Source organism: Mauremys mutica, chromosome 4 (assembly GCF_020497125.1).
Source record: "Mauremys mutica isolate MM-2020 ecotype Southern chromosome 4, ASM2049712v1, whole genome shotgun sequence".
Lineage (NCBI taxonomy): Eukaryota > Metazoa > Chordata > Testudines > Geoemydidae > Mauremys > Mauremys mutica.
Window position 1 is genome coordinate 26,538,268 of NC_059075.1, and position 26,565 is coordinate 26,564,832.

A 26,565-nucleotide genomic window follows, 5' to 3' on the forward strand; every position below is an offset into this window, starting at 1 on the left:
GATGCTCTATCTTGCATTACAGACCAACTGATTCAGTGGCTCCCAGTTACGGCCACTTTTGCACAAATCCTTTACCACTGACCTCCACTGGGCACAACAGAGCTGAGCCCCAGGATCTGGCCTAGAATGCTGTAACATTATTACAATTAGGTGGTGATCAAAGAATGGGAAAAAGATTTCATGAAAAATTTCCAAGTGTCTCAGAGGGTTCAGAATGGGCCTCTTTTCCAGTGCCTCCAACATTTGCCTTGATATTTCTTACCAACGTGTTTACTGAAACTGATTTTAAAATCATATTTGATTTACTGAAAATCCCAATTTTCTGCAAGGAAATTCAGCTTTTGGTAAACAAAAAATTTCAAAAAACAATTTTGATTAAACGTATAATGGAAAATTTCACAAAAGATGGGACATGTCAATAGTGTTGACAATTTTTTCCTGAAGGTTTGGTTTTATTTAAGAAAAGGTCATTTTTATAACAAAAACTTTGATAAGAAATTCTGATCAGCTTTCTTTATAATGTTTAATGGAAGGAACTCCCACGTACTCCCAAATTCATACCCTGTATCAACAGAAGTGGACTGGCAAAGCTTCAGGAATTACTGCAGTATGTTATGCACCCAACTGCACCCCAGTATCATTTTCTTTGAAAGAAGCTGAATCCAAAATTCTCTCCCTCTCCCATATTGGAATCTGGACTCTTACATGTCTTTAGGTAGATAATTAATACCATTCCATTCTCTCTGATGCCCTGTGTATCTCCGTATTATCTTGTAATATGAGGCCAGATTCTGAAAGCCATATTCATGTTAAGTAGTATGTTATTCCATGAGTAGTCCCCACTGATTTCAATGAGGCTACTTATGAAGTAAGATACTACTCATTGTCAGTGAGGGTTTCAAATCTGGCCCTTACATTCTAAACAGAGTGGCATGTACTTATAACATTTAAATGATATAGCATTTATATTTTATCCTCTTGGAAATATGTTGACACAACAAATTCTAATATATGCATAACTATTGCATACCTTCAAAAGATTTTACCTCACTTTGCATTCCTTCTTTATCAACATTGACAATCCATGCAAGGGGAAGGAAAAATACCAGAATCCAAATGAGACTGATGGAGGGATTTGTTCAAACAAATGACTAATGTCATGCCCGCTATTCGAGAAGCGCCGTTAGTTATTTTATTCCCCTTCCCACCACGTCAGAGGCTGCAGATTGATCCTTTCAAAGCTCCACAGGCAGAACTGACAGTCTCATCCCTGTCCCACAGTGCTTGGGTGGTCTCTCTCAAACTCCCCAGGACAGGAATACCACCACCTTGATCCATAATGGGATCATCCATTTCAGTTGTCTGCTCAGGCTTCCCAGACTAATGATTTATTGCAGAGGTGAAGCCAGTGAAATCTTCCCACCCTCCCCCTGCCACCGCGCAAACAGACACACACTTTTTTAAACTGGTCAAAATGTTCAGTAACTTCCCAGTGGGGAATGGGTTCCCTCCTCCCTCTTGTATATATTTGTATGGTTTCTGTTATCATTTGATAAATGTGTTATGACACGCTATTTACCTCAGCCTGCAGCTCTGGGGAGCTTTGAGTAGCCCCCTTTCCCACCTCTGCCACCCACTAGGAATTTCACAGATAAATCATAGTCCCAGATTAAGACAATGCAGTTTAGTGCTGAAAAGGGAGAAGAGATTCAGGATCAGGTTCACTGGAAGAGCCTCTGGCTTCAGTTCTCTCTCTGCTTCTGTTAGATGTGTAGGAGTTGCTTCTGAGTCTGTGGTGGAGTCTGTTTCAGTTGGCCATGTTTTGTCTCTCAGGGTGACGTTTTCTATCTGCTGCTATGATTCACCGTCCTTGGATCCTCCAGAGAAACACTCTGGATACAGTCCTGGTATAAGTGGGAGCAAGTGCAGGGAAATCAATAGCATTGTATCCATTTATACCATGGCTGAATTTAGCCTTTTGCGTCCAAGAGCAGGAAGTCTGCCTGCATGTACAATATAAAGGATCTAAGGCAAAAATCTTTCTGTTGAAAAGAAATATATATTTAACTCAATAAACAAATAATTCTTTGTATATGCTTATTCAATAATCTATAACAATCAGGAAGTCTCATGTATTTTTCTGTGTGAACCATCTGCCCTCAAACTGGTGATGAAATAAAACATCTCTGTGGCAACTACAACAGTTGCCTACATGAAAGAGTGGAAACAGGGAAATATTTGATGCAATTTTAACTTTTTTTTTAAATGAGATTTGGCAACAGAAGATCAGAGAGACAACACCATAATCCAGGTTTTCAAAAGTGACTAGAGTTTTGGGAGACTCTAGTCTAGAAAAAATCTGAGTGTCTAGAAAAATCTGAGTAACAACACTGCAATCCACAAAATGTGTGTGTGCATACCCAGAGGAAGAAATTTAGGTTCCTACAGGGTTTGGTGAGAGCTTTGGGGATTGCAGTGGAGCCAAAACTGGGACTTGGGCACCTAATCCCAGCCTGCAAGAGAGTAAAGTGCTCAGTGACCTTCTGTATCAGCAGTTCTAACCTCCAGCCTCTATCTGAAGATAGATTGGCCTGTTCCTAGGTTATTTTGACATTGTACAGTGGCAAAGAGTAAAACAACAGCTCTTTAAATAGCAAAGCTGGATTTGCAGATGCAGCAGCAATCCAGCTGCTACATGGCTAAAAGAATGTCCATCCTTACCCCTCCAGTGTCTGTTTCTGTTTATCGGAATTAGGATGAAAGGTAATTATGCCTATGGGTATGTCTACACTGCAGTTAAAAACCCATAGCTGACTCAGGCTTGCAGGGCTTGGGCTAAGGGGCGGATTAATTGAAGTGTAGATGTTTGGGCTGAGGCTGAAGCCCAGGCTCTAGGACCCAGCAAGGTGGGAGGGTCCTAGACTTCGGACTTCAGCCTGAACCTGTACATCTACACAATTAAACAGCCCCTTAGCCCGAGCCCTGCAAGACTGAGTCAGCTGACATGGGCCATCCATGGGTATTTAATTGCAGTGTAGCACCAGCCCCCAAAAGAGTGGAAAGTAGGTTCTTTCCTACGAATATAGGTCTACAGTAAAAAAGAAAAACAAACAAAAAAAAAACCCAATATATTCTCCTGCATTTGAACTCTAACAAAATAGTTTGGCAAATCTCTGTCAGAAATAAAATTTAGAAATATGAGCTAGATAATGAATGGGATGATACATCATGCCAGGTTATATTAATAGATGGTGTTATGCAACAAAAACAATATGCCAGTGTAAGTAGGTGTGATGTATTATAAAGATGATGCTTCAAGCCTAAGCAACAGTAAAAGAGAAAAAAAGCACTACTAAATCAATCATGGCTAAAAAGTAGTTAGTGGTACAAATATAATTAACTGAGGACTCATCATCTGACTCCGTTAATAACTCATGTGGCAAGTGTGGCTATTTTGAATGACAAGTCATATTTCTATATTTCTGAGTCCAGATTGCTACAGTGTTTGTTTGCTGTTGTACCTTTCTGCCTCATCAATGCTATTTTAAAAGTATGTACACTCAGCTCATGGTTAAAAAAAAAATTTGATTACACGAAAAAGAAGAAGTTAAAATAGAGGTTGGAATCGACTGGAAACGTCACTTGATGTTCCATGACTTTGCTAAGGAAACTCATAGAAGTTGGTGAAGTATATTTACTTCCTTTGTAATAAAAAAATCTCCACAACCTCGTCAGTGGGTCATCAACCTGGAAGACCATTCACTTTGAAATCTCCAAGTTATGAGCTTTTAACAAGTGGAGAGTAGGGCTGGTGGAAAAAATGGAAACCATTCTGTGTGAAAATTTTTGCAACATTTCCCCCTGTTTATTTCCCCCCTCAGCATTCTAAATGTTGATGAAAAATTTTATCAAGGTTTTGCAATTTTTGTTTTTTAAAAAGTCAACTAGCTTTAGAGTACAGAATAACCAGGCACTCCGAGACCATGTTATAAAAAGCTTGATTAGATTATTTAATCAAATCTAGATTTCTTGCTAAATCTATCTAAGCTAAGAAAAAAGGACAATGGAACACCTGATGGATAATTCTACTCTAAAGATTTTGAACTATTTAAAAAAACATTTGTAACAAATATTAACAGAATCATATTCACCTGATTAAAAATGATTTCCTGTCACTAGTTCACACATGTGAGCTGGGTCATTTTGTGTGCTTGCCTCTCCCTATAGAGTCAGGTAAGTGGCTTAGCAGTCACACTCTCTATGCCGATGACTCGGTGAAGTGCTTTTCCTGTTTTATTCTATGAAATACATAATTTTATGTGACTAACACAGCTCATTTTGATGAGTCAGAGCCAGAAAATGTACAGAAGATGCGGTTTTCTGAAAAGTGCAGTCCAAGTATCTGCTGGAAAAACAAAGTTTAAAAAATGCTTGAACTTTTAAACAAAAAAACAAAACAAGTCCTATGTGGTAGCAAACAAAGTTTCAGAGAGTAAAATGTTAGTGTCCAAATGTTTGTGTTGCTGTTGCAAGTAGTGTAGCTAGTTGGATTGAGGGGGAAACCATTATTCCCTATAGCTGTTACAGGTGCCCTCAGTTCAGTCAGACCATTTGGGCTGACATTTTCAAAGCTGCCTAGGGGATTTAGACACTCATATTTTAACACAAATTGGATGCCCAAATCCCGTAGGTGGCTTTGAAAATCTCAGCCTTGTGGTATTTGTTCCATAAAGGTCCAGATTGATTAAACTGGTTCTGGGAAGTGAAAATTACTCCCATTCCTTTCCATCTCCCTTCCCCTCACCCATGGCCCCTACAAAGGAGGAACTGCTTTTGTTTGCACCACAGACTTCATAAGAGCTGGGATTGAGATGATGCACAGAATCAGAGCATCCCCAGCCAGCCTGCCCAGGGCCCTATAACTTCCTTGGTCCAAAGCAGCACAGCCTTTTCCGCTACTAGTTGAACTTTCTACCTAGGTGGCTCTCTCCCAGGATTGAACTGGTTGAATTTAGGCAAATAACTGCATGCAGTTTATTCTTTTTGCTGAAATTGTAGCTATATATGTGTCGTCATTTCTTACATCTATTATAGTAACATATTGCGAGCCTATTGCACTAGGTACAATCTATACCAGCGGTTCTCAAACTGTGCATCAGGACCCCAAATGGGGTCACCAGGGCTGGCTTAGATTTGCTGAGGTCCGGAGTGGAAGTCTGAACCCACTGCCCAGGACTGAAGCCAAAACCCGAGGGCTCCAGCCATGGGTGGCAGGGCTCAGGTTGCAGTCCTCCTACCTGGGGCTGAAGTCCTTGAGCTTCAGCTTTGCCCGCCCAGAGTGGTGGGGCTTGGGCTTTGGCCCCTCTACCCGGGGCAGTGGGGCTTGGATGGGCTCAGGCTTCGGTCCCCGCTCCTGGGGTCGCAAAGTAATTTTAGTTGTCAGAAGGGGGTCGCAGTGCAATGAAGTTTGAGAACCCCTGATCTATACGCATAATGAGACAGTCTCTGCTCAAAAGAGAGTTTATAATCCAAAGAGAAAAGACAGACAAAGGGTGACAAAAAGAAGTGTTATCTGCACTGTGAAGATGGGGAACTAAGACTTAGAAAGCTTGGGTACAAATTCCAAGGTCTGTAGCAGAATTGAAAGTTGAACCAAAAACTTCCAAGTCCCACTCTAGCGCTATAAACACAAGATCATTCTTCCTCTCTGACCTACCTTGCTCGTACACATAGTTATGGATACTGTGTCCTGAAATGTTTCTATACAATAGAATCAAACCCCATCTAGACACCAGATGACAATAGTTAGACTATTTCACACAGCAGTATGTCTTCTTAAAGAATTCTTTAATTTTAATTTTGCTAATCTGTTATAGCCTGGAAAAAGGCTGCCAGAGTATTCATTCTTTCTCCCTCCATGAGCTATTGGAAGCCACCTCTGACCATAATGTTATCACCATGCCAAAGGGGAGAGCTGGGGAGATAGCCTATCCTCTCCCCCCAGCCCCTTAGGAGGCCAGTGAAAAACTCCTTTGAGGGGCTGATGGTGAGGCCAGAGAAGAGACCTACAGGGGCATTATCTTCTTATTCTACCCTTAGTGGGAAGAGAAGAAGGGTCTATAAAGAGCTTTTTTTTACACCCCATAACCACCACCTTGAAGAACAACATTGTCCCTCTCAAAGGGGCTGCTGCCCTTATCCCCACAAGCAAAAGGCCCTCTTTCTGTCCCTTGAATAGGTCAAAAGGGGAGCGGAGAAAGCTGCCCAGCAGCAGCTCAATCATCACCACTTCTACATGGAGAATAAGCAGAAGCTCTGGCAAAGGAGTCAGACATCATGGAGCGGACACTAGAGGGGACCCAGCTCTGAGACAGTGCTTTGGATGGTTACTCTCTAAAGTGCCTTTACTACTCCAGCTGCAGCAGACCAGCTGTGATTGAGCGGGGACAGGCTGCAGAAAGCTCTGTCATCATTGTGGCCCTCTAGCTTTATGACGTCAATGGCACAGCTGTGTCAAGCAAACCTCAAAATAGTCAATGCATTACATGTGTGGTTTTTTTTACTAAAAATAAGTTACTTATTTGAAAATAATGAAAAGCACGATTTTTAAATGAAATGGCAGCCAACAAAGTGTATGAGGCAAAACTTTCTAATAAATGAGATTTACTGTGAAAAAACATCCAATAATTGCATTTTCAGGGGAAAGGTCATTAGTACTTAGAAAGAGGTTAATAGAACAATATTAATAGCTTTCTACAGGGCAAAAGAGATAGATGCAGTATTAATATGAATAAAAAATAAGAATGAGGATGCTCCCTCTTACCAAAGTTAGGCTAAAATTCAAAAGGTCACATTCATCCCTCGTGTGCCCAAAAATAAAGCATTAAACAGTATAAAATATTATCCAGTCTTTTCATTGAATGAATTTCACTGAAAATAGCAGGAATAAAGTGATCAAAAATTTTAGCCTGAAGCCAACAATTAGAAGCAATGCTCAAGCTGTATGTTTCTGGGAAGCTTGTAAAGTAAGATTGCTGCAGATAAAACTCAACATGACTCCATTACTGAACTTCCAACCAAAGGAACTTCAGTGGTTCTATCTGGCCAATACATTAGATTAGACTAATTTTCTTAAGCAGTGGAAAACCACCATAGATAAAAATAATGGGCAATATACATTAATAATAATTATACATTCCATATCTTAGTGCTTTCCATCAAGAAGTCTGCAAGTGCTTACAAACAGTTTGATTAAGCCTCACAACACTCTGGAAAGTAGGTGAGTATTCCCTCTCTCCCATCCACAGATGGGTAAAACAAGGCACAGAGAATTGAAACAACTTGTTTCAAGTCACATAATGACTACAGCTGTTTGAAAAAAAACATTGGGGGTGAGAGGAAAGTATGAAAAAAATAGATAACTATTTTTTTTATTTTTATTTTTAAAAATCCTTTGCATTTTTTTATTGTTTTTGACAAAAAAAGTCCTTAAAAAAAACCCTCTAAAATGAAATACATTTTCATTTTGGGGTTCTCATTTTTCTTTTTGTTTTTTCAATGAATACATTAAACCTTTAGAAGAAAACAGATATTTTCAACTGTTAATATGTAAAAGGCATTTTTCATCAAAAAACTTTTGAATAAAAAATTTCCACCATCTCTAATAAAGACTCACTGGAGGAGCTGGATACAAAACCCAGGAGCCCTGTCTCTTAGTCCCCTGTTCTGACCATTAACAATGCTGTCTGCCCTAAATATTATTAAGAAAAGGAAGGCGGCTGGGGGTGAAGACGATGACTCTAAAGGTGAATACAAAGATGCTTATTAACTAGTGGCTTGTACACGCTGTGACAAAGTTCCTCTTCTACCTTGGTGGGTCCTGCACTTATTGGCAGATTTGCTCACCTCAGTGATCTTCCTTACAGTCTGGATCAACTCCTCCTGTGTCTGATCAGGAGTTGGGAGGTTTGGGGGGAACCCGGGCCCGCCCTCTACTCCAGGTTCCAGCCCAGGGTCCTGTGGATTGCAGCTGTCTATAGTGCCTCCTGTAACAGCTGCATGACAGCTACAACTCCCTGGGCTACTTCCCCATGGCCTCCTCCAAACACCTTCTTTATCCTCACCACAGGACCTTCCTCCTGGTGTCTGATAACGCTTGTACTCCTCAGTCCTCCAGCAGCACACCCTCTCCCTCTCAGCTCCTTGTGCCTCTTGCTCCCAGCTCCTCACACACACTTCCTCTCCTCTGGCTCCTCCTCATCTGACTGGAGTGAGGTCCTTTTTAAACCCAGGTGCCCTGATTAGCCTGCCTTGATTAGCTGCAGGTGATCTAATCAGCCTGTCTGCCTTAATTGGTTCTAGCAGGTTCCTGATTACTCTAGTGGAGCCCCTGCTCTGGTCACTCAGGGAACAGAAAACTACTCATCCAGTGACCAGTATATTTGCCCTCTACCAGACGCCTGTACCTCACTGGCCTGGGTCTGTCACAATGCGTAAACTATTTTACTCTACCTTATGCCCTAGACAAGAGGATATGCTTGAGGAGTCACAATCAAGCTAGGAAACACACAGACACCATCTTTACAGAAAACTGCACATGTAAGTCAAAAGTCAGAATTCTTCATTGGGAGGAAGAAGTGAGGAATCTTTCTGTTGAGTGTTTTAGCTGAAAGAGAGAGCAGCCAATCCCACTTCTCTGAGGACTGGAGCTTCATAGCAGATGTTTGTACAGTATTTGGAATGCAGTTTTGTCATGGAATGCAATAAAGGAAATTTCAAGGGGCTACTGTATGTATTTATAATGGTGTGAAATCTATTTTACCATTAAACAACATAGTCCACTAACCGTCAGTCATCCAAGGAAGAGGTTATCCAATTACTGTGCTGTTGGTGCTAATTGTATCAATCAGTCCTTACTCTTGCACTATAGTATTTCAAAGGCTTCCCTTTATAGTGCTTGCAGTGGTCCACATCTGGGAGGATAAAGATGTTGCCTAGCCTTTGTCTCAATGAAGTCACATTGCGTTCGTTGCTTTGCTCTACAGGAAAAGAATTTTGGAAGAAATCCTTAGCACAGGTCAATCCATGTCATCTTGATGCAGCGCAAAGGGATTAGGCTGGGCCGGTGCCAGGGCTGAAGGGAAAAGAATGCCAGTTAACTCCACATAATGGTTTAATTTTCCCATCAGTAAAGCACAACAGATTCAAAGCAGGCTGGCAAAACAGGGCATTCCATCATCACATGATTCAGAAGGAATGAACAGAACAGGGCAATTATCAAGTGATCCATTCCTTGTCATCCAGTTCCAGCTTCCAGAGGTTTAGGGACACACAGAGCATAGGGTTGCATCCCTGACTTACTTGGTCATCCATGAACGTATCTAATTCTTTTTTAAATCAGTTATACTTTTGGCTTTCACAACAACCCCCGGCAATGAGTTCCACACGTTGACTGTGTGGAAGGGAAAAAGTACTTCCTTATGTTTGTTTTAAACATGCTGCCTGTTAATTTCATTGGGTGACCCCTGGTTCTTGTGTTATGCGAAGGGGTAAATAACACTTCCCTATTCACTTTCTCCAAACCATTCATGATTTTATAAACCTCTATCATATCCCCCTCTTACTCATCTCTTTTCTAAGCTGAACAGTCCCAGTGTTTTTAATCTCTCCTCATATTTGGAAGCTGTTCCAAACCTTTAATCACTGCTTAGTATGTGCCAGGGCTTGCCAGGGTTGAGACCTGGCACCTCTAAGCTTGGACTTGCTGCATCAGTTATGAATGTAAAAAAATTGTTTGAGCCACAGCACCTAATTGCTTGATCCCCAGCACTTCTTTCACTACAAATTAAGCACTGCCCTTAATCATTTTTGTTGCCCTTCTCTGTACCTCTTCCAATTCTAATGTCTTTTTTCAGACGAGGCAACCAATACAGCACACGGTATTAAAAGGGTGAGTGTACCATGAATTTACATAGTGGCATTAAGATATTTTCTGTCTTATCTATCCCTTTCCTAATGATTCCTAGCATTCTGTTAGCTTTTTTGGCTGCCACTGCACATTGAGTGGATGTTTTCGGAGAACTATCCATGATGACACCAAGATATCTTTCTTGGGTGATAACAGCTAAATTTAGACACCATCATTCTGTATGTAAAGTTAAGATTAGGTTTCCCAATGTGCATTACTTTTCATTTATCAATTTTGAATTTCATCTGCCATTTTGATGCCCAGTCATCCAGCTTTGTGAGAGCCCTTTGTAACTCCTCACAGTCATCTTTGGACATTGTTTTCTTAGAGTTAAGAAAGGTACCTAACAACCACATCACTTACAAAACCCGAGCACCGAAAAGCAAGAAAATGAGTAGTTAAGGGTATCAGAAAGCTTACACAGCCCACATAATAAACACTCCAGCTCTGATTCTCGGCAACAACCAACAGTAGATTTAAGGACAGAGGGATGCAAAGGGCAGGATTCTCTTCCCAGCTATGCTACAAGATTTCTACATCACATTTGGCAGATCACTTGGGCTCAGATTCTCAATGGGAGTTAAATGAGTTGAAATCAGTGGGAGTTAGGCACCAAAATATCTTTGGGGATCTGGGTCTTAGCCTCTGTTCCTTGGTACCTCATCTGGAAAATGGAGCCAGGAATGTGGAAAGATAAAATCATTTTCCCAGATGTTGTCATTTCCTCCCACTTTTGAAAAGCAGCCTGGTGCAGTTCAAAGTTGGATGACAAAAATATTTTGGGCCTGTGTACAAGGTGGGGTAATGTGCACTATGGGGTTGTGATTTTTAAAGAGCACTGACGTGTTGCACATTAATTGGTCCATGTAGGCCCTGCTGGTGCACACTAAAAGTTCCCTAGTGCTCTCTGAAATAGTACTATGTCAATTAATGAGCCACATGTTAGTGCACTTTAGGAGTCACACCCCATAATGCACATTGCCACACGATGTAGACAAGCCCTTTTGTCTCCCTGATATTTTCCCTGTTGAATTCACTGACAAAGAATTCAGTCTAGTTTTCAAATAATGGCATTTCTTAAACATTTTATTATTCCTGCCCTGAAAAACTGCCTCTTGCATAAAATCTGCTTATGTTTCAGATTCTGTGGTATTATGTGATTTCCTTGGGCAGAGAGAAGGACACAAAGGAACAATAGACATTGCATATTTTGCAAAAAGAAGCTATTTTAAGTCTTTTAATCTGAAAAAGTACTGACACAATTTAATCACAGTTTTCAGAAAGCGTTACCATTGTCAATAAGTCTTAACTCTAAAAACGTGATGCCGGGAGGGTTTTTAGTTTTCTTTTTTTGAACTTCAAAGGTGGGGGAGGTCAAAATCAGCCTTATAATGAGGCTGTGGCTGCATGCTTAATTGTGAACAAGTTGTCACCTCTTCAAATATACTACACACAGGTATAGAGCTATGACCAGAATCCTGGGTCTACAGTTCCTATATTTACAAAAGATTGTGAGGTGTTCAGACGCTATAGCATTGAGGGCCATATAATTGTCATAGATAGATAGATCCAAAACACAAGCTTCTACCACTCAAGCTGAAATATCTCTGTAAGCAGCTGTCTATGGAATAAGCCTTAAATTCTTTAGAACATGTAACCATCCAGTAAAGGGCACATGTGCAAACATACACACATGGAGTGTCCAACCCTGCTCCTGCAAAGATTTAATGGCAAAAAAAGTCAATTAATATCAATCAGAGCAGGACTGGGCTAAGAATTCCCATCAGAAATAGCCAGATTATGAGAATTCAGTGTGATTTAACTGTGAAAAGTTTGAAGGGGTAGTAACAAGCCATTTTTGATCTAGAGGGAAACAAAGAAAGATTAGGCAAAACTCATCATTGCAAGTCAGGGTATTTTTTTAATGGTTGGACTCAAGAATAAAACTGGGCAAAATTTTTCAGACAAAAACTTTTTTTCAATAAAACAAAGCAGATTTAGGCAGACCAAAACATTTTGCAAATTTGTGCTGAATTCGCCTAGTCAGTCCAGTAAAAAAGAATTCCAAAACTATTTCAGTGTTTTGTTCTGCCATTTTCTAAATAAATTTTTCAATTTTTCAATTTGAAACAACTTTTTAGTTTCAATTTTATTTTTAAAATAGGTTTAAAAAGTCAAACTAAACAATTTTATTTTTATTTTTACAGTTTGCAAAAAAAAAGAATGCTTTTTGTTTCTGGTCAAGCTAAAACTAACTTTATTTCCTCTTGGATGTTTTTGGTTTGTTTGTTTTTGTTTTGTTTTTTGTTTGGCCAGGAAAAAAAAAAGTTTACTCTACTCAAGGACCATTTGGATAATTCTGAGTAATTTTCTTATACCTGCACACTAAACTTGCAATTTTCAGGCCAAATTTTGAGTCCTAATTCAGTCCCTGGTCTTCTCTTTGGGTAGTCCAGCTAAACACTTCCCCTTGCTTAGGGCTTGCAATATCTCCACACTCAAGCCTTTAGGAAGCAACAGATCACAGCTGTAAGACAAATGTCTTCCCTGTATTGCTGTTTCCCTGATTATTTATAACCACTGTCCTTTTCAGGTAGAATAGCTTGCTTTGCGCCTTCCCCCCCCCCTTTTTTTATAAGTGAATGCCATGATCATGGCAGATTGGAAACCGTAGGTGTGGGGGTCAGCATTGTTGATGTAGTAGCTAGCATGGCTGCCTTCCAAGCACTTGATCTGGGTTCAGTTCTCAGCTAGCACAGTGTCTTGTCAGCTGGAAACATTAGGGATGGGATTTTCAGAAGTTCTCACTAGTGATCTAACTCCACTCACAGTGAAATCTGGGAGTAGAGTTAGGCCAATGCTGAGAGCAAGTTTGGAAAAATCTTATCCTAGGAAACAAGTCCTCTGTTTATCCATTGCATGGATGCATTGGAAGGATAATCTTCCTCACCTTGCAAGCCAATATACTTTTACCCTGATTGAAAAGATAACCTCAAAAGATAGTTCCATTTCCATGTCCATTCTGTCTTTGATCCGAGGCTGCCAATTGTGATGCGGCCACTTGTCCGCTAGGAATCAGCCTGAAAATGCCACCTTATTTCTCTTAGGCCATTAAACAGAAATCAAACATTAACAACTTTGAGTCATTTTTGACATAGGTTGGTTTCAAACTGATGCGCTATACTCTCTATATAGCAGTACAAATCCCTTGAGATATCCAGCCCTCCCGCCCCCCGGCTTCCCTCAAAATATTATATTCCATACTACATTTCTCAGCTTATGGTTTAAGGGTGTTTGATGGCTTCATTTTAAAGATGGGCCCAGACCAAAATTCTGGATCTGAATGTCCCTGAATTTGGGGAAAGTTTGAATGTGGATCCAAACTTTGTGGGGCATTCTTATCTTCACAGGTCTAAAGCAAAACTCCATATACCAAAACCCCCACACTCTGGAAAGGTTTCACATCCAGATTTGAAGGCTGTGGTCAAGGGTCATCTTTAATTTACATCAGGGTCTGTAAATAAAGAATTGGGAACAATATATGTGCTTTTCTAGTTAGGCTTTTAATACAGTTGTGATTTTATATTTGTTTTTCTTACTTTGAGATCTTTCCAATTCATTGCAATCTTGAGTGTGAATATTCTCCCATAATTTTTTTTTAATCCATTTAGTTTACCACAACCAGGAATGAAACTGATCTAGTATGTGTGAAAAAATGTTTATGAAATAATCCTTAATGCTATCTAGCATGAATGTATTGCCAGACAGACAGTTTGGCAAGCAAATTATTTGTTTTCCATAATATGACCTATAAAACTATTCCATCTTATGTGCTTTTCTGAACTTTACTTTCACATAATCTACTTAATAAATTGTTTTGGCCCTTTGGCCAATCGCTGGATCTACTGGTGTGTCCTGCCTTTCTGTCTGTCTTCTACATTGTGTGTAGGGCCAGACACACATTTTTTTGATGAACAGCTTTTTCACCTTAGAATGCATTTTTTTGGTGCTACAAAATAAACAGCAAATTTTGGTCAAATTGACAACTAGTTTCTACCAAGAAAAAAACAATTCAAATATTTCAAAATATATAAGTTTGACATTTCATTTTGAAATGGCTTTTCAAATTCAAATTTGACCAATTTAAAAAAAAATACAAAAAAGGGTGACAAACATCTGAGAATTGCCAAATCAAAATGAAAACCTCACAAATAACAAAAAATAATTTTGAGACAACCAAAACACTTCAGTCAAGTAGAAATGAAATTTTAAAAAGTTTCAAATTGTCCTGAAATTTTTTTTGACTCAAATTAGAATTTTTTCAAGTCTTTTAATTCAATGAAAATTTTTTTTAATGGTTTCAGTTTGAATCAACCTGGATTTTTTCCTGATTTTTTTGTTTGTGGATCATTATTTGCTCAGCTTTAAGTGTAAGCTTTTCAGGGCAGGGGTTGTCTTCTATTTATGCCTTGTACAGGACCAAGTACACTGTCAGTGCTTAATAAACAATAATTAAGGCATATGTACATGGGGAAAAGTGGTCCGCGAGGTATAGTGATGGACAGGGCATGCAACTTGTAAAATAATCTCTAGGAGTGATGGCTCAAAGAGCTTGGTTACAGACTACAGATCCTTTTACCTCTAGATTGCCAGTTTAAATCCAGTCCTACTAGGTAGATATTACAACAGCAGCAGTTTAGTTTCTTATGAGAAAGGAGTTTTTTGATCCCAGTCCAGTTTGCAATGGGTGTTCCCATCACATAAACAACCGCCATGTCTGAAACTAACTGACATGCCTGTTTGCAGTTTCACTAGATTGACTGGGGATGGGAACTGATTAACCCTTTCACCCTTAACTGTGTTTCTTCCAGGTTAGAGATGAGGAACACTGTGAGGGAAGTGTGTGCTGCTACCCACGCTATTTGTATTTTTGGACACTGGATTTATCATCCCAGGGGTGACAACATTCAATCCCCTTCATCGGAGATAAATTCCCTTCAAGAGTTAAAGAAAAAATATTTCACTAGAATGATCAGATTGCATCCAACATAAAGTAGGTGTGTAATCAGAGTATTAAATGTGAAGGGGTGGACAAGTATAGTAAAAACAACGGAAGTTGTCAATGAAATATCTTCATAGAATGAAATATTTGGAAAGATTATAAAGAGTTATGTAACTTCTAATATATCAGCATGTCAAAAAGATTGGAAATGTTTCTTACACCAGTATGAAAATAAAGAGATTTCACCGAGGTTTTATCCTGACAAAGATTTTTATTTTAAATATAAAAATATATTGAAGTATTTAAATGGCATGTCAAATGTAAAGCTGCCCATGCACTGACACTTCAAAAATATAATCAGACATCATTTGTACCTGATAGAATTTTTCATGTTATATTATTAATGGTGAGGCACAGATGCAGAAATACTAGTGGATTTGTAATTTCTACTTCTTTTCTCTTTAATTTCCAAAATGTCATTCTGCCCCCAGCTGGTTAAAACATGGCTGACATAGGAGGCTGAAAGGGAGAGAATACTGAACCTATGAACTCTGCTGATCCTCAGATGATGCTTACAATTTGCATGCAAAGTATCAGCAGCTTTACTGTGCAGCATAGGTGCTAACACGATTCTCAGTTCTTATGCAAGTATATCCTGCACCTGCTTCATTATAGTACTAACAGCAAAAGATTGAAACAGTTTTCAGAAAACAGAGCTCATTGACTATTGCCACAGTACATTACAAATAATGAGCTACAGATAATTAGTCATACGGTAATTTCTTGGCCTGTATCAGATAAACTGAAAAATGGAAAATTAATAATGATTCTTATTGCTGTGAGACTCCAGAAAGTTGCATGCATCCGCTGGGGTTGAATTTCTTCATGCCTACTAATCTACCTGTCCATTTCTCTTTTTCATTGGAGTTTTAGTCTATATTCCTGAAAATGGCACATACATACATAATGATTTACATGACTTTTACTTTCTTTTTCCGATATAATTCCACCGCATTCTGTGTCTCTTAGGCATCTTCAGAGCCAAAAACTTTCATTCACCCCTCAACTTCCCTCTACCATCTCCTATCATAGATCAGGGCATCTTTTCTGATACAGCTAAAGAATAGATTACAGATATCTTCAAATCCATTTAACTTACTTTCTATTCCATATTTACTTTCTATTTTTCATATGCAGCTGCCTGTGTCACTTCAGCAATCCACTCTCTTTTTGACAGCTCTGATGCATCCTTCCAGGTTCTCAGTGTTCGTTTTTGACATCACCAGACTAAAGGGGACAACATCAAGTAGCCTAGACCCAAAATTTAGGCTTTGTGCATGAAAGTAAAGATTTTAAAGAAAGTCTAATACAAATGGAAATGTTCATGTTTTGTTTTATTTAACTTAAACATTCTGTTAATACTTAGCAAAAGAAACAGAAAAAAGAAGGGATTTTAAATAGAACAGTGAAGTTGACTAACAGACCAGTCTAGTTTCCCTGTCTGAGCTGAAATTCAAAGCACATAGAAAGCACTCCCTCCCCACAGCCTCTAGTAATGATGTTATATGACACAGAATCTACCAAGCACGGCTATCCAGAGTTTTCTGATATTACCACATTCTCATCTGGATCTGCAGTCCTGGGTATGGGTCATCTCAAGAACTGTTAGTCTCACATGATCTGTGCTGGAACTGAGGGAGCAAGACTGGGAGTGTTGCAATCCCACAATGCATTATGGGAGCATAAACTTAATTGTGAATTTACACTGTCAAAAGATAAAGCTTCAGGACCTACCAGAGGAGTTGCTGGGACATAATGCTTCAGGATTGGGATGAGGATCATTCAGTTACCCTCAGAAGAAAATTAGCAGAGTGGATTTGGGAGGGAACAGGCCTACCAAGAGCACACTAAAGTTGCCAAAGGATGCAGTAGATGCACCAGGTTATCTCCAAGAGCAAGCAAGCTCAGCAAGCCCACTGAAGATGATAGAGAAGAAGATGGACAGAAATGGCTGTCCCTGAAGACTCTACTCCCTGAAGCAGAGAGGGGCAGGTCTACCAGGCCACACCATGAGATGCCTCTTTGGAACGTGAGTCCACCAGATCACAGAAGGCTACTCCCCAATGAAACAATAGCAGATGGAAGGTACTAGTGCTGTTTCAGAGAAGGTGATTGGAAGTCTGAAGGGGTGGGACAAAGGCATCCTCGGATGTTCAGCTAATTCCATTAAGAACTCTAGTTTCTGTGGGAGTTACTTAAACCATACAGACATATGTGACCCTTTTCAAATTTGCCTTTCATTAGTTTTAAAGCTTTAACTTCGCTTAGCCACTCACCTTGCAACTCTGGTTTGAATTTTCCATTTTCTATAACCACACCCTAGTGTGTGTACATTATTTCTTAGATATTACAGCAGCTGGGGTTCCTTTGTTTTCCTCCTTCTTTTACTTGTCCCATGGCAGTGTCTATAACATATTCCTAATCAGATGAGTGCTGGATATGGTAGCCCCTTTCCATTGTCCTTTTTAAAATGTCTCTTCATTGTGCCTCTGATCAGAGATGATCAGGAGGGGAGCCTGGGGAAGGGCTGAGCACATGCCAAAGACATTGAGAACAATTCTCTTTTGACAAGCAGCCAATCTGTGAACTACTGTGTCGGCGAAGAAGAAAAAAAATGTACAACCAGATACTTCCAATCTGACATTGGAGAGTGAACTGACAACAAGGCTCCAATAAAAATAAATGTGTTCTCCATTACATACTAGCTATCGTGCTGTGATTATTTTCCATAGGGCCAAATTCTCTGCTGGTGAGAGTTCAGTGGAACTGTGCCCATATACACCATCAGAGAATTTGGGCCATAACGTGTTCCAAAATTACAGTACCTGGTACTTGCCGAGATCACAAACTCACGGAGCCCACTAAATTGCTAAAAAGAAGTGAGAATGACGTAAAGAGTAATTTGACACATTTCCAGTTCTGATTTATTTTTTCTGTGTAACCTTTTCATTTAAAGAACCACAAAAAATTATGATCCTAAAAGCTTTATTCTATATTTGACTTTTGCAGGTTTCCTTGACCCCAGCAGAATTCTTTTCAAAATCCTGTCATGATTTCTGGTCAAACCTAAATCCAAATCAAGTCCACGTGAGGCGAGTGGAAAAACTCTGTCTACATCTTGTTGTCTTGAATGTCCTATGGTTGCATAATAACAAAATGCCTTTGTTCTCATGACTAAAGTATGCATCAAGAATCAAAGAAGCAAGAAAAAAAGGAATGTTCCAAGCTATTACTGTAACAATCCAATTACAATGCCTATCAAACTTAACTTCACAGGTTATAGCTCCTAATTGCCTGACAAAAATTGACACTTCAGTCGCAACAGCATAATATAATCAGAGTCCAAATTAAATTTGATCGTGGGCAGAAAACGATGCTATCATTCGGCGGCATGGAAACAGGAGATCAACTAGCATGATATCAAGGATCAGAAATGAAAATTATTCATTAATGGCAATGGTTTCCTGATAATGGAAATGACACAGTTCAGACGGCTTCGTAAAAACACTATTAATTAAAAAGATGATAGACCTAACAAGGCATAGAAACCAGTGGAACCTTTTTGCTGTGCTTGTTAAGGTGAAGGATGACAATGTTTAAGAACAGAAGTTTATGCACTTTTGTGAAAAGTATTCCGCTGATTCTGTAGCAAGTTTACTGGTTCTTGCTTAGTGAAGCATCTTTCTCTAGGGTACTATGTTACAGGGACATAAAAAGTGGCTAAGGCCATAATATGGCATTGTAATAAGCATGACTAGTAGTGGCTATAAAATAGAAGGGTCCAATTCATAAAAAAATGCACATGGGATTTTTGCATACTCCCAAGAAAAAAGTGCAGAGAAAACTGTTTTATTTTCCTGTGCAAGCAGCTGTGTCCTACAGAGGCACAGTAGCAACCCAGTAACCCTCCTTCAAACATTAAAGCTTTACTTGTTCATCAGAAAGAAAGGCAAATGTCCAAAACACTGTTCTAACATCTACAGTGTGGCATAGCATAGCCTATGAGATCCTGTGGATAGGAGAGACACTTATAAGTGCTACTATAACACTACTATGTTAGAATAATAGAATCATAGAATATTAGGGTTGGAAGAGACCTCAGGAGGTCATCTAGTCCAACCCCCTGCTCAAATCAGGACCAACACCGTTCAGTTCTGTATACAGTACAACAATAGCTATGCCCCCTGAGATACTGGTCATTGATGCCAATGAGCATTTCACCACTGACTTCACTGGGAGTAGAATTAAACACAAGGTGCCCAGTCTAGCAAGATGGTGGGCTTGCTTGGCTGCCATTGAAGTCACAGGCAGATTAAGGTGCTCTGCCAGGAGGCATTCGTCATCCCACAGAACAGTGAACATCAGCATTTATTTTCTAAACTCATTTTCTGCAGTATGTTTCTTTGCCTTAGTCAATTTAAAAGGAAAGACAAAAACATGAGAACAAAAGTCTGCATTGTATTGTCCTCTGTGCTATGATTCTATTACCATTGAAAGAGTCATGGGGTGCAAGTTTATAAGATCCTGAGTTCCTCCTGCCAGGCCAAGCATTCCCCCCAGGAACAGGAAAAGGAGATTATTGTTCCAATTTAAGATTCACAAAACCAGTTACTTCAATGGATTTCAGATATATCTCTCTACAGTTGTATATGTATGCCCCCATGAGCCTCATCACCACTGAAATACAGATCACACATTTTAAAATACCTTGAATCCCAAATTGGAATAATAATCTCCTTTTCCCCTTGAAATCATTTCTTAATATACTTCTAGTATATTACAAAGAAAAAAATAAAATAAAGAAAAACCCAACACTAAAATAGCAGAGCTAGATTTAAAGAGTATGAAGTAAACAAAGTTCTCTACTGCAAGAATTTCTATAAATCTCATGATGAGAGATTTCTAAAGGTTCAGGATTGAATGCTTTTATCTAAACTTAGTTTAGCCTGAAGGCCTTCTGTCTCCATACAATCCTACCCCTTCCAATGGGCTCTTTGACAGACCTCCCCCAGGGGACAACCCACATAGTCAGTATTGTCTTCTTATGGATGTCAAGGGATGAAAAAAAGGTTAGTGGCTTGCTAACCTCCTGCACTATCTACCCTCTTTCTGGTGTCTTTGGAAATTGCATCATGCAGCAGGGACACTGCACAGATCCGGGACAACCTTCAGTGGCCCTCACCTCCTTCTTCCTTAGCAGCTGGGAGAGGAAAGGGGCATTCTGTGTTGCTACCACTTGTTCACAGGAATCTGGTTTGGAGACACACCTGCACAACCATTGCAAGTTGTTACTAGGGAAAACCCAAGGTTTAGACCCCTACATGGGGTCTACATGGTCCCATAATTGCCCTTAACCTCCTCTGTTCTAGTGTGGGGTTTGTATACCACATCACAGAGGTGTCAGAGCACCAGAAAATCTTTACTGTATTTAGCCTGAGAGGTAGAGAAGTGCTTTTATCCCCAACAAAGAGAACAGGGAAACTGAGGGAGAGAGACTAATTTACTTGTCCAAGGTCACACAGGAAGCGTATGGTGGAACAGGGAATCAAACCTAGGTTTCCCAAGTCCCAGCCTCATGCCCAAGCTACTGCACCATCCTTGCTCTCCTCTCAGCATGCTATCTAAATTGCACAAAAACAGTTGCATCACATCCACAATGTGTATAGTAATCGTCCTCCAGTTTCAGTGGGTCTTGCTAAGGCAATTTGCAGCTTTTTAAGTATGAGAATAAAGTCAGATGTCAGGACGTGTTGGGAGGGGAAAGAGTAAAATATTAAAAGCAGCTACCCAATACTGGCAGCAATGGATTCATAAGTCAGTAATTAAGCTACTACATGATCATACATAGGCACTAATATACTGACTCCTGCTGAAAGGACTTTTACAGAAGACTAGAATAGAAAAAAAAAAGTCATGTAAGATTTCCCCCCACCACCTCCATTTTATAAGGAAAAACTACATTTCCATCTCCAACCTTTCTGATCACCCCATGGTAAATTTAAACTGAGGTAGATGTGATTATTTTAAGAACATAGGGTCAGATTCAAACCTGACTGACACCAGAATTACTCTAATGGATTTGCTCTAGATTTATGCTGGTGTCAATGAGGTAAAAAATGGCTATTGTGGTTAAAATACAAAAAGTATTGTTCTTATGCTGCAAAGGGATCCACCCATCCAGACTCTTATGCCCACATGGAATCCCATTACCTTCAATGAGACTTCACGTGGGCATAGCAGTTGGGGCAGGAGGACCTTTGCAGGAGCTAATGTACACTAGCTACCATTTGTATGGTTTTAATGTGGGTTTCAGTATTTGATGTATACAGCCTGATTCCTCAGTTTTCCAGCAGTGTGCGCTGGACCAGGAAATACAGGGCATTAGGAGGAAAATAAATAATGGAATTCAGCTTAACAGGGTTGCTGGCCCATTTTCAGATCCCCCATTCTAAAACTTGCAAGAATCACCATTAGGCATTTTGCCAAGACCATTCCCTTGGTGAATGCAGGCTTATGCACCACTCAAGAGGAGTCCGTTAATGACTACAACGATCCACAGCTGTTTACAGTTTTATACTCAGTGGTGGACCAGGCAATAAGCTTGATCCGACAATGAGGCTGTTGGGCTCTCACGGCAAGAGGAGACATCATGTCAGCTATTTATTTGTTCATATTGTGAGTGACTAGCCGCATAGCTTGGAAGGGCTATAGGAAGCAGGCAGAGGAGCAGGTGTGGGCAGTTGTGGAGCTGTGCATGGGCTTGAAAACGATGGAACAAATGTACAAAGATACATTTAGAGACAGACTTAAATATAGTAGAACCTCAGAGTTAGGAACACCTCGGGAATAGCGGTGGCTTGTAACTCTGAAACATTCGTAACTCCGAACAAAACGTTATGGTTGTTCTTTCAAAGTTTACAACTGAACATTGACTAAAACAGCTTTGAAACTTTACTATGCAGAAGTAAAATGCTGCTTTTAACCATCTTAATTTAAATGAAACAAGAACAGGAACAGTTTCCTTACTTTGTCAAATCTTTTTTTAAAAACTTTCCCTTAATATTTTTTAGTAGTTTATGTTTAACACAATACTGTATTGTATTTTATAACCAGCACTTCTGGTTCCAAATGAGGTGTGTGGTTGACTGGTCAGCTTGTAACTCTGGTATTCATAACTCTGAGGTTCTACTGTAGTTCAAAAATGTAATGAAATAAATAGGAAATTTGGAAGACTATTAAAGTTGCCCTAGAAAAGTATATGGAGATATTCTTGGTCACATATGTAAAGAGACAAAAAAGGATAGAAAGGATTCATCAGCTAGATACACATTTAGTGCAGTCTTCTATGAATTAATATAATCCACTTCAAACTCAGTGCTTTTTCTGTGAATGAAATAAACTAGTACAGCCACTTTCCATAGTACAGGCTGGTCTCCAGAAAAATGACATTTGAAGTATAGACCAATTGCAAAACAACTGTTAATGGACCAGTAGAAGGTTATGCATAAGGGACATGCATAGTAAGCTTTTTATTAATTATTATTATTATTGGACAATATACACAAACATTGCAACTTTTACATATGTGGTTATTTGGTAGTGTTTGGGGTGAAAAATAAGGTAAGAATATACCATGGTGGCAGGTATCTTAAAAATACCTCAGCTAGACAAGGCAAAAATTATGGAGTCATTTGGGCATACTAGCATTTGATAGCATGAGATACAAAAAAAAAAAAATGAAAATAAGGATTGAGGCCAGTTTATGCCAGCAAGGTTTAGGCTACAAATTTAGACCAGATCAAGGACTAACATGATAATCCAGTTCAAAAAAGAATTAAGCACTCCTGAAACAAACACTCCTATATATCAAAAGCATTCAGTACATGTTAATTCCCAGGCAGCTTTGGAAAGAGACTAACCACACAGCAGCAATTGATTAAATCAAAAAAATTAGCCAATGAGTAGGTTTTAGATTTTATAGTATGACCTAGCAACATGTCCTAAGCCCAAGTGACTTTGTTCGAGCTATGAGACCATTTACACCAGCTGAGGATCTACCCCAAAATATTTTGTCAAAGTTTAAGCAATTAAAAGACGAAAAAATGTCAGGAAATGCAAAAATGTAAATTTCTTTAGGGACATCAACTTGGCCATGTTGCCTACATGTAGTATTTTACAGGATATATTTAACCAAAATATAGGCATAGAAAATAATAGATATGTACAATATGTGGCTGTAGGAAAATGATCTTTCATTTCTTGATTCCTCAATATTAGGTGGGGAAAGCACCTATAATATGAAACAGGGAGCAGAACAGTGAGTAAAAACTGAACCATACAAGAAGTGCTGAAGATTCTATTGACTATTCTATTGACCTACTATCTGCCTGAGTGCATTCATGTCCTTGAGAACCCACGACAAAGCAAATTTCCCAGTAGGAGCCCAGGCCACATTCAGCTTTGAAAATTCCCCTTTTTATGTTAGCACCCAAAACTGGATACCCAAAACGTATGTTGCATGATTTTGAATTACCTTCTGAAAATTCCCCTGTTCATTTCTATGCCATGTATACTTAGAAGGACCTTCAATAAATAGGATAAAGGTGATTCTGAAATCATCCACATCTTCCTAATATAAGTTCTTGTCAAAGAGTGCAGCTGGATTTTGAAGGAAAGCCTTTGTATTTTACCTTTATATATTTTTCTTGGAGTGACTGCCATCTAAATATTGACAGCCACTCAGAATGACAATAGTACACTGCGCTAGAAAATACTATTTCAGCTTGAACTATTATCCTAACTGCTTGTTATTTAGGAGTTATGGGGCTTTAAAAAATTTGAAATAAAACTCCACAGTACCTAAAATGTATCATGTTTCAGGGGACCAGGACTTGTGGAAAATAAGTATTAGATACATATAGAGCTCTTTTAAAGTTTTTTGAAATCTTACATGCAGTTTCTTAAGGCTTGGAAAACTCCTTCAGTATCATGTTAGTCAGATCAAAGTAAATATACAATTAGTATGAGCAGATTCACTTTGTATAATATTCACAATCTGATTTCTGAGAGAAAAAATAAATGATGAAAGTAAAACAATTAGAGTATGATTAGAGGCAATGCTGTAGCAACAAGCCATGCCAGGGGTTTGGAAGAGGATTTTTTAAAAAAAATATGAATGAGGTTTGTTGCTTTCCCTCTCACCCCATTTTATAGCCCCTTGCTTCAGCAACAACTCTGCTTCTGGATTTTATTCTCTATTGATACCTAAGGGATTAAACCAGTGAAGAATCCCTATTTCATATATATATTTCTTTAGACACTCAAGATGCCAGTTTCTACTCACAGACAAAACTAAAACTGCAGTCTTAGCAATCTTCTGTAGACTCTTCTCTTATCAGATTTTGTTACAGCAAAGTGCTAGCCAAGTAAAGACTTACACACTTCTACTTCTATTCATTCTTACCTGCAACTATCAAGGTGGAAGTAGCTACTGTAACAAGTGCATGGTACTGTATCAGGATATAGGATGTCATGTGATCTAACAAAACCTGATGTAACAAGGCGGATGTGCCATGATTCATCAGTCAGGCGGAGAAATGCTACTTCTCTTTTTTATTTTACTTTAAAAAAATAAATGGGTAATTCCCCAGAATTCAGCTATCAGGCTTCAATGCATAGGAGTCTGCTGCTATCTACAGGTAAAATATTCTACTACTGAGCAAAATAAAAAATAAAAAAAAATCAGAAAACAAAGCCAAGCAATTAGCTTTCAGTCTTAATTTTGCTTTCTGCATGATGAATGGAGATGGAGATTCCTCAGATGGGGTGTAAAATACCTTACCTTCACGCTATTGCTACAAATAATACTAATTCCACACTCACAGTGCAATTCATTGCCGCCGGTTCCAGGGCCAGCCAGGAACAGAGGGCAGATTCAGTCCCAGCCCAGGCCAGGGCAGCCCTGATTCAATTAACTCTAAATGCCATTGCAAAAGCATAGAATCAATGGGCATAAGAGCACTCTGGCCACTCCCTCTCCCATTTTACCCCCAACATGCTTCTCACCAGCCCTGGAATGCCTCCTGGAACTGGGATCTCCTGCTGAGGGGGTGGGACACAGAGCTGGTTCAGTGGGTGCCAGGATTATTCTTCAGGGGAGTGGCTGCTCTGCCCACACACCAAATGTAAAAGAGCCACAGGCCAACTGTGATTTGGGCCTTCAGAGTCTCTGCTGTGAAGGTTTCTGCCATCACAGTGACCCAAGTATCATTCAAACCTCTACAAACTCTACTCAGTCTACCGCTGGTAGGTTTTTTCCCTTGCCTTTTTCTCCCCACCTTCTACCATGAGAATGAAACTAACTGAAAGTCTTTCAAGTCTGATAAAGGTTGAGTTGTTAATCATTCCGAATTTGGAAAATCTGAGGGAGGCAAGGAGTTCTTGAGAGGCCTTGTAGCTCTCCTGGTATGACTCACTCTTGGATTTCCCAAAGCTAAATCTACTGCAGAGCAGTGAACCACGTGGAAGGGCAAAAACTCCTGTATCCACTTGACCCTCCCATGAGCTAGGAGTTTAAATTCCCTAGCAAAATGGGGGAAAGTAAAGTATGCCAGTAAAGTAATAATATCCTTAGCACTTGAAGGAATGGATTGTTACAGGCTTTCAGAGAAACATGCATGTGCTAAAAGGGTATGGTATTCCAAATGAACCCAGATGAATGGTTAATCAGGGGTTCATACAGCTCTATCCTCACTTCTCTAAGAGGGGAAGAGAAAATGGAGGCTGAGGAATTAAAATCTGAAGAACAAAGGGAGACAAACTTCTTGGTAAGTAGTCCCATTAGTTTCTAAGAGGAAAAAAGCCATCTTTTTTCAGACTTAAAAGAGTCTTTTTCTTAACCTGTTACAGAGTTGTCCAGTAGCATGAACAAAGACTTGGAACTTGCTGATAAATACTATATTTTCCTTTGATGGCATCATTTTGGTCAGTGGGACACCAATCAAGAGAACTGTTCTGACTCCTGAACTGGGCAGAGGAGAATATCTGAACCACAAAGACCAGAGATTAGAAAAAATATTGTCTCGTTCCTGTACAAAACACACCAAAAAGACTGCACTTTGGGGAGAAACCTTGGGTGACCTGTAGAGGTTTAGGCTGTGTTATTTGGGCAAGTTCTGAATGATAATATCAGGGTATATGAGAGACCCACCTGTAACCAACACCCACAGTTCATAGTTATATAATTTCACTGATGTCAAAGAATATACAGTGCTTTACTTGTCACTAAACGATTCCTAGGAAGAATTCATTTAATTCCCCAAGAATACTGCAATGGCATGCACTGTCTCTTCTCCATTTTGGGTAGAAATGAATATTTTACGATTGTTCTGACTGAAATGAGGCTGTTTTAACTATTGTTCTGTCCAAAGGAGATGGATTTGAGTGATTAAACATGCTTAATCATGCAGGCTCATATCTGAGGAGCCATTACAAGAGATATGGGCAACAGGAAATGACATCTCCTACAGCATCGCAT

The 26,565-nt window shown here is 39.4% G+C and overlaps 1 long non-coding RNA gene across 1 annotated transcript; it reads right to left on the minus strand.

The window, feature by feature from the left end:
- Positions 1 to 587: 587 nt before the first annotated feature.
- Positions 588 to 25,001, minus strand: LOC123368402. Its single transcript, XR_006578768.1, has 3 exons — positions 24,912 to 25,001; positions 8,846 to 9,133; positions 588 to 1,904 (listed from the first exon to the last, which is right to left on the minus strand). It is a non-coding gene; the product is annotated as an uncharacterized LOC123368402 (long non-coding RNA).
- Positions 25,002 to 26,565: the final 1,564 nt, after the last annotated feature.